Below are 7,489 nucleotides of genomic sequence, written 5' to 3'. Positions count from 1 at the left end.
CCCTGCTGAATCATATGACTAGAAGGTTACAGGTGAGCAAGAGCTCATTTTTTTTCAGGCCACCGCCATGTCAGTACAGAGAAATAAAAACATTTGCTTTAAATGGTGGTCCCTTTCTTCTACTCTGAGTTTCTGACACACCTTACCCCACGCAAGCCTTCTGATTAGTAGTAAGATTCTTTGAAGATTGATTCTATTGATTCTATGATTCTATGACCTCAAAAAACATATATTCTAATAAGTCAAATATATGATAAGCTGTGTTCGAGGGTTGTTTCCAGGTAGTGTCATCTTTATGAATAGATCAGCTTTCCAACCAATTTGTTGTGAATGGGTTTTCATCTTGCCCCCAGGGCAAGCCTAGGACAGCCAAGTTCCCAGTCCAGAAAACCCCAGACTGGAGCAACCAGATACATTTAACCCAATGGGAATCAAATGTTATTTTCTATGTGTGTCATGAAGTGAAAAAGCAGGAAATCCTAGAGAAATACAGACAGTAGACTTTTGCATGTCTAAAATGATAAGTAATACAAAGCACCATTAGTAGTCATCACAGAAGAAATTATATAATGCACATGAATCCATTCATCAGTTATAGTTATACCTTTAAGAATAAAGCCATAAGCAGCAGCATATCAGGTGTGAAAAACTAAACAATTGATACTAAAGAAATTGCCCCTCCTAATATCACCTAGAAGCATAAAAATCATCATTATGTTATATTGCTCACAGTCAATATATTACTATCATAATAATAAATTATTAATATATTATCAATACCATTATCAATAATAATGTTAATATATTATATTATAAATATAATATTACAGTATAAATATAATATTATTATATTCCTAATGTAATAATGTGTGAGTACAATAGAATTATAATAGGTACTCAGTGAATATTGATTGAGAGGGAATATTAGTGCTTATTTATTTATCATCTCCATAGGAATTATTTCAATACATTTGGATAAATTTTTCAGCCTCAGTTCTCAAATTCAAACAACTTAAAATCATGTCATTGGGTTTGGACTTGAAGAACTACCTCTCTGGGTTTAATTATAACAAGAAGACAGTGGCACAGTGCAATTCACAAAAAAGGGAATCCGGGGCATTGTTAGACTTCACTTTCAAAAAACGAGATATTTATGTTGCCATCAAAATAGATTCTAATGTGCTATAAGATTTGATAAGGACAGAAAACTCTGGAAGATAGATTTATTATAATGTGTATTCTCAGTTAATTTAGTGATAGCTAAGACATATTCTTGGACTTTGGGGTCTGTTGATAAGAAACATAGAAACCACATTAAGATCACAAAATATCTCAGTAACCAAAAATAGAGAGATTTTATCTAAAGAAGCCAATGAAAATGCACAGAAAGTTCTCTAATGGGTTCAAATATTTTAAAAATATTACTAGCATGTACAAAAGACAGAGGAAGGTTTATCTAACGAAAGGCAAACACAAATATGTGACGTAAACCAGTAATAAAGAGGATTTTTAAAGGATTTGTTAAAATGCTCTTTAAAGAATAAGCATGGAAAAGAACCAGCCCATGGTCTAGGAAAGAGGCAAAATGTTAAGAGCCGCAGAAGACCCATAGAAAGCAATAAAAACACAATGCTCATTTTCTGGTCTTTTTTCTTGTCAAAAAGAATGAATTCAAAAGAAGAGGTACAGCTTTGTTTTTAAAAGGGTCAGTGTGAAGGACTGGAAGCCCAAGAAAGTAAAAAACAAACAGACCAATAAAAACAAGGGCCGTTTTGCAAAAATTCAAGTTTCTGGGCCTTGTGAATTATAATTCCAGTTATTTGCAGATATATTTGCTAAACTCCTGTCAATAATCCTGGTGGAATTATGCAGAACAGGAAAAGTGTCAGAAAACTATAAAAAGGCAAAAGTCATCTGAATTTTATTTGGTTAAAAAAAAACATCAAATGATCTCTGTTTATAAAGAAGTTCTACTTCGGTCTAGTCATCGAGTTTAGTTATTCTGGCTGTATCACAATATGGGAGGAGTATGTTCAGAGCACAGCAGAATTCCAATCGGGCAAATTAATGTATAGTACAGTTGATCCTATCATGAATAAGGCCCATCACAGATCACCGAAGTGCAGGTTTCAGGGACCGTTTCTGCAGTAGCCAATATTTCTTGAGTTTTATAGTTTATCTGCTTCCTAAATAGTCCTTATTCCAAATCAATATGCTGCAAAATCTTTCCTCCAAGTATGTATCCTGCACAAACCAGTTTAATTAACTTTACGGATAAAATAACATACTCCAAAACACCTCTCTCCCTAAAATACATGTTTGTGTATCTTATGTGCTTATAAAATTGATGTTAACTTGGTGAATAAAGTAGCCACGTGGTCATGTGTCATGATCCACTTTCTGCCTTCTCTGTGAAGCCAGAGTATTTATTGTGGCTTAGCATCCTTCTCTAGAGAAGGCCCTGCAAACACCGGTGGAGCAGTGGGGGCCCACAGTAACAGGCCTTAGTGACTGGCTGGACTTACCATAACTAGGACACAAGACAGGATCTGGGTTATATGAAAAGATAGCACATTCATTTCAATGTGCTTTTTTAAATGTATAAAGTTCCCCAACAGTCTATTCTCAATAACAGCCAGAACGATCCTTTAAAAACATTAGTCAGGTCATGTCACTCTCATTCAAAACCTTCTTGTGACTCTTTGTTTCTCTCCGAGACCCTAAACTATCTACTACTTCCCTGCTTGTCCACCCGCTGCCCACTTGCCATCTCTCTGCCCTTATCTGCTCCCACTTGCCCCACATTCTCTCTGCTACAGCATGCTGCCCTCCTTGCTATTTCTAGAACATACCAGGCATGTTCCTTGTAGTCTTATGCTTGCTGTTCCCTGAGCCTGTAATGCACCTCCCAGATGGTCTTGTGACACCTCTCACATTTCATTCAAGTCTGTTCCAAGTCACCTCAGAGCAGTTTTTAAGTAAATAGATCCTTCTTTATTTAAACTGCAGTCCTGTCCCCATCCGGGCCACCCAGCACTCCCTCACCCCTTCCCGGCTTTATTTCACCCAATAGCATCCACATCACGTCCCTATAGGCAATTTATTTGTTGATTTTGTTTATTGTCTGTCTCTCCCCATTAGAATCTGATCCCCAGGAGAACAGTTGTATCTTGTTTGTATTCCAAGAACAAGGCTTGGCACATAGTAGGCACTCAAAAACGTATAGGAGGAATAAATGAATAAATATCCAGTTGATGTGTAGCTTCATAATGAAATTTGAACCAGAGGTAGACTTAATCACACAAGACAACAAGACAAGAATACAAGGTGTGATGGTACCAGGAAGGGGAGGTAGGGGACATCTAAGCTCCTTCCAGGGTTAAGATTTTGACCTAAGTATTTCTCTCTCTCTCTCTCTCTCTCTCTCTCTCTCTCTCTCTCTCTCTCATATTTCTCTCTCTCTCTCTCTCTCTCTCTCTCTCTCTCTCTCTCTCTCTCTCTCTCACACACACACACACACACACACATACACACACACACACTCACAGCTTCATGTAGAGCAGGATACTCAGTTATTTTCTCCAAAACAATCATCTTAGAAAATACTTTAAAAACATGTTTTGTGGACAACTGTGTTTGGAAAAGGCTAGATGATCTCACCTTGAGTATTCACAGAGAACATTAATATATTGAAGGATCTGAAAAATCTCACCTGCATTAATCAGGGTCCTCTAGAAAAACAGAAGCTGACCAATATAGATTTGGGCACAAGAGTGGTTCTAGAGGAACAAAATATTGAGGATGTTTTCTAGATTGGTTCTAGGTTTTCTAGAATTGGGTCTCTAATCCTATTAAAGATGCTAATCACTCTATTTCCAGTAGTAAAGAGAGCACTGATAGTCCATAGTGTGATATGGCCATAGAGATACACAAAATATCAACATTGTCAAACACTTGTAAGAGGCACGTTTCTGAGTAATCATGCATGTGATTCTTTCAACCATTTTTGTCCAACTACCAAGTATAATAAGATTTGGCCGATTGCTCCTCATGTTGATGAACAAAGTAGAGAAAGAAAAGGATGAGCTAAGGTATTCAAATTTCTACCTCAAGTGCTGCTTAAATGACCTGAAAGCTTTTACGTCTGTCCTGAAAGAGATTCATTTTCTGTAGCTACAGAGCTGAGAATTCTGTAAACCAAGCCTAGAATCTCATCCTGCTAGTGGCTGAATTACAACACAAATTGAGTTCTCAACTGTTAAAGTGAGGACATCGATTGGAAGGAATGGAATCCTGAAAATTGGAATAGGGACATATGGGAAGCCCATGATGAAGCTGAGAATATCGAATCCCCCAATTCTGATGAATCTTCTTGGCCAGTAGAAGCAGCCTCTTCTCCTATAATAAGAATATACCACAGTCTGGGGGTATCTTAAACATCAAAAATTTGTTTTCTCACAGTTCTAGAGAAGAAGTCCAAGGTCAAAGTATCAACATATTTGGTTTCTTCTGAGGCCTCTCTCCTTGGCTTGCAGTTGGTCACCTTCTCACTGTGTCCTCATGTGGTCTTTCCTCTCCGCTTATCCATCCCTGGCATCTCTTCACATGTCCAAATGTCCTCCATAAAAACACCAGTGAGGCTGGATTAAGACCCACCCTAATGGCCTCATTTTAACTTACTCACCTCTTTAGAAGACTTGTCTTCAAATATAGTCACATTCTGAGGTCTGAGGTACTGAGGATTAGAGCTTCAACATACAAATTTGGGAGTTTAATGGAGATTGGAAGTATACAATTTAGCTGATAACATTGCAATATTTTTTTAAATCTTATTTTGTTAAACCCAAGCACATTTGACTACAGTGCCCTTAACTCACATGCTTAATTAACGTATCAGAAAATAAATGTTCCTAACTCTGAATACATTTTAATACTCATCTAGATTTTTATAGCAATATCAATAATACTATTTACATAACATATAAAGGATAATACAATATAGAATTTATATAATCTATAGTTTATCATATATGTTTAGTATTTATATAGCAATATCAACAAGAGTATTCTTAATTATAAAACTTTATTACAGAGTGATCGACAAAACAGTTTATCCTATGATTTCATTTGATTCCTACCTTGTATGAGTATACAGGACAGGTACTATTACCCCTACTTAAAAAAACAGAAGATCGAATAAAGCCCAAAATGACAAAGACCAAGTTCAGAAAGGTAGTAAAAAACATCTCACGCTATTAATTTCTTTAGTTTGTAAAACGGTTTTTAAATACTACATAATATCCACCCTCCCTTAACAATGTACTATGCCTCTCACTTCTGATCAAGACCTATTTTAACAAGAATGGTACCATGTTAGTTAAGGGCGCAGGCTGTGGAGGCAGTTACCCTGGTTTCCAGTCTGCCGTCACACTCACTGGCCATGTCATCTTGGAACCAAGTGATTTAACGCCTCTCTTAGATATGATATTAATAATAGTACTTATATCTAAGGGAGTTATCAAGAGGATTAAATGAGTTAATTAATGAAAATACTTCGAACGTAACCAAACACATACTAAATGCTCAATAAATTTTATTTATTAATATAGAAATATGTTAGTGGTGTTAATAGCAAAACAACATAACATGGGTATGAAATAATCAATTCAACCATTTCTCTACTGAATCCAGTTTTTGCCATCTGTTTTTCTTCTGAAAAATAAACAAAAAATGAACAACACTTGGAGCTTAAAAGAATCCCAAGTGCCATGTTGGCACAGATGCCTGGAAAGAACTCCCAACTACCTCCTGGCTCTGAACAGGCTCCAGCAGTGAGTGTGGTGGCCTGATGCTCCTTCCGAGGTTAGCAGACTTGGTGTGGAAGTCTCCTAAGAACAGACCATCTCGTGGGACTTTGAGTATTTCCTGCCCGTGATCAGCAACATCTTTTCTTGCAGTATTTTGGCAGGTCTGTCCTTGTTCCCGGCCAGAATCAGGAAGTTCAGAAGCACATGAAAACAAACAATACATTAAAACACTTCTCTCAAATGATTCAAAGTTCAAAAAACACAAGAAATTCTTCAGTGTCATTGGGATTTGGTTGGCATTTTATCTTATTAATTATATTTAGTCTCATTGATGTGCCCATACCTTTCTTCCCAACAAGTATTTTTCTTGGCAGTAATTTCCATTAGACATGTTTTCTTGAAGTATACTTAGATATAGGAAGTAAATTAGAAAGGGTATCACTATATTTTGCAAAAATTCACAAGCATTTTCATGACCTAAACTGTTTTATCCTCTGTGCAATTTTCAAATTATATTTTATTGTTAATATTATTCTTATAGATTACTTCAATTTTAAGATCAGCATGATTTTTTCTTAAAAAGCCCTTCTCTTCATTTCGATGATCATAGTTGGATCAGTTGCAAGCCAACACTGCAAAATGCTACTTTTCAAAATTTTACCAAATCACATAAAGCCTATCTAAATATCAGCTTCTTAATAAAACTTTCCCAACTTCCCAACTCTGTGTGATTTCTCAACTCTGCTTCTATTCCTCACTAGAATCGCTCAACTAAATACAGAGCACTTTTTTCAATTATCATTTCTCTTACCTTTTCAACAAGCTCTAACTGAGAACTATCCCCTTCCTCTTGAATTACTCCCTTCCGTGACGTAAGGAGCTTGTACATTTGTTCCTATCTCTGTGGCTCCCCCTTCTCCTTTATAGACTCCTCCTCCAGCAAAACTTTAAGTGTTACAGTTGCTCAGGGTTAGATACTAGGCCCCATACACTTTTCACTTCATTTCCTAGGCAACTTCATACATGCCCATAGTTTTATTTGATTTATAAATTTCTATCTCCGTCTCAGACATTTCCTCTGGGTCCCAGATCCATAAACCCACTGCCTACCTGACATGTTTGCTTTGAAATCTCAGTTAACAATTAAACTCAGGGTGGCCAAGATTGAGTGTATGAACCTTGCCTCTCAAATCTGGTCCTTCTAGATTTTCCTTTTCTGTGATTAGCACAGTCATCCAGTTATGCAAGCCAGAAATCTAGGTTATTATCCTTGATACTTTCCTTTCCCTCGGCCCTCATATGCAATTCCTTACCATGTGTCAATTCTACCTATTAAATATCTCTAAAATCCACTCATCTCTTTACTAGCACCACCACCCTTTCCAAGTACCATCTTTTCTCACTTGGACTATTCAAGTGATCCCCTTACTAGTCATTTTTGCCTTGCTCCAATCCATTCTCCATACTGCACCTGAAGTTGTTTTTCGATATGCAAATCTGAAAACATCATCTTTTTAAAATCATCCAATGGTTTACTAATTCTGTTGGAATAAAGTCAAACTCCACGACCTGTGCTACAAAACCCTAACACTTCTCCAGCCTCATTTTACCCCATGCCCCACCTGACTGACTTTGTTCTCTTTGCTATGGTACACTTGGCTTTGTTGTGGTACCTTATATAT

The sequence above is a fragment of the Pteropus alecto genome, unplaced genomic scaffold (genome assembly GCF_000325575.1).
Source record: "Pteropus alecto unplaced genomic scaffold, ASM32557v1 scaffold185, whole genome shotgun sequence".
In the NCBI taxonomy this organism is placed as follows: domain Eukaryota; kingdom Metazoa; phylum Chordata; class Mammalia; order Chiroptera; family Pteropodidae; genus Pteropus; species Pteropus alecto.
This window is presented reverse-complemented; position numbering follows the sequence as displayed.